We start from the raw sequence: 1,631 nt of genomic DNA on the forward strand, positions 1-1,631 counted from the left end.
CGCGGTCGACTACGTGGGAGTCCAGCGACATAGCCATTACGCTAACTGCTGGTTCCCGTTTCTCCTCCATTCTCCTCTCAGGATTTTGGACACACACACACTTGTGCCTGGTTTGAGGGGTGCCAAGCTGCCGGGTCCAGGGTTTGAATCAGGCAGACAACATGGGTGTCTAGGGACATAACCATTACACCATTTGTGGTTTCTGGAATATATATTAGTACAGCCCTTGTGGAAAACAATATGAAGTCTCCTCAAAGACCTACACATAGAACCACCATGCGATCCAGTAATTCCACTCCTAGGTATCTACCCAAATGACTGGAATACACTCAGAAAAACATTTGCACATTCATATTTATTGCTGCATTAATCACGGAACTAACCCAAACATCCATGAACAGATGAATGTATTGAAAATATGTGGCACATATACACTATGGGATACTACTCAGCTGTAAAAAACAATGAGACCCCAGCATTTGATAGAAAGTCAATGAATATGGAGAATTTAATATTAAACAAAGCAATCCAGACTATGAAAGGGAGTCATTGTATATCCCCACTTAATATATACTGATTGTCTGTACTCTATGGCAGAAACTGAAAGAATGGAAGGTATAAAAGCATAGAAAGCAACTGTGGATACCAGAGACAGTGTGGGAGAGGATGGAAGTGGTGGAGGATCGGAGAGAGAAAATGTAGAGGGAAACATCAGCAAAACTATTAACAGATCACAAAAAAGAAAAATTATCTTTCAATCATAATATATATGGCAATATCTGTAACTAGACTTACATACAGTGTATTCATGCTGGGAAAAAATATTTTCTGTGTTTAAAAGATATAAAGTGATTGAATGTAAAGAATAAAATTAAACTAGAAGATTTATTTTGTATATGAAAAATTTTAAAAAAAATTAAATTAATTTATTTTACATTCTTTCACTGAACATCATCACAGCATACAAAATGTGATTTCACATCCAGAATACACTGTAAAGTGGCTTAATCATACATCAACAAATAATTTTCCACTTCTTGTTTCATATATATATTTCCCCCTATTTCTCACCATCTGCCATTTCCCACCCTCCTCCCACACTGTCTCTGGTATCTGCAGTTGCTTTCCATTCATTGTTAAATTTTTTCTCACATTTCATTGACTCACAAAATATCTTAATTAATCTAAATAATTTGAACAGGAAATTCAGCTGATTATATACATATCTGTGAACATATGTTGACTTTAGGCATAAAACCCTGGGTAGAATGAATATACTATAAAGTAGTAACTAGCTGAGGCTATATAGCTTACTGTGGTCATTAAATAGTTTTTTTTAAATATATTTTAAAATTTCAATAAAGGCACTTTTAGCTTTAATAAATGAACATAAAAATATTAAGAGAACTTTGTTTGACTTAAAGCCAGGAAATAGGTGAGAATTCTGTTCGAATAGTAGGTACATGGACCTGTCAACAACTCAAGAGAAGACAAAAATCTTTAAATGTGAAAGACAAAGCATAGAAGAAGATCAGTAGTGTTTTAGTCAAAAGTCATAAAATTCTATTCCACCAGTTCAGACTCACATACTTAATCTATCTTTTGTTGTGTTCTGGTCTTTCTATTTATAT

The sequence above is a fragment of the Tupaia chinensis genome, unplaced genomic scaffold (assembly GCF_000334495.1).
Source record: "Tupaia chinensis unplaced genomic scaffold, TupChi_1.0 Scaffold000130_1, whole genome shotgun sequence".
Lineage (NCBI taxonomy): Eukaryota > Metazoa > Chordata > Mammalia > Scandentia > Tupaiidae > Tupaia > Tupaia belangeri.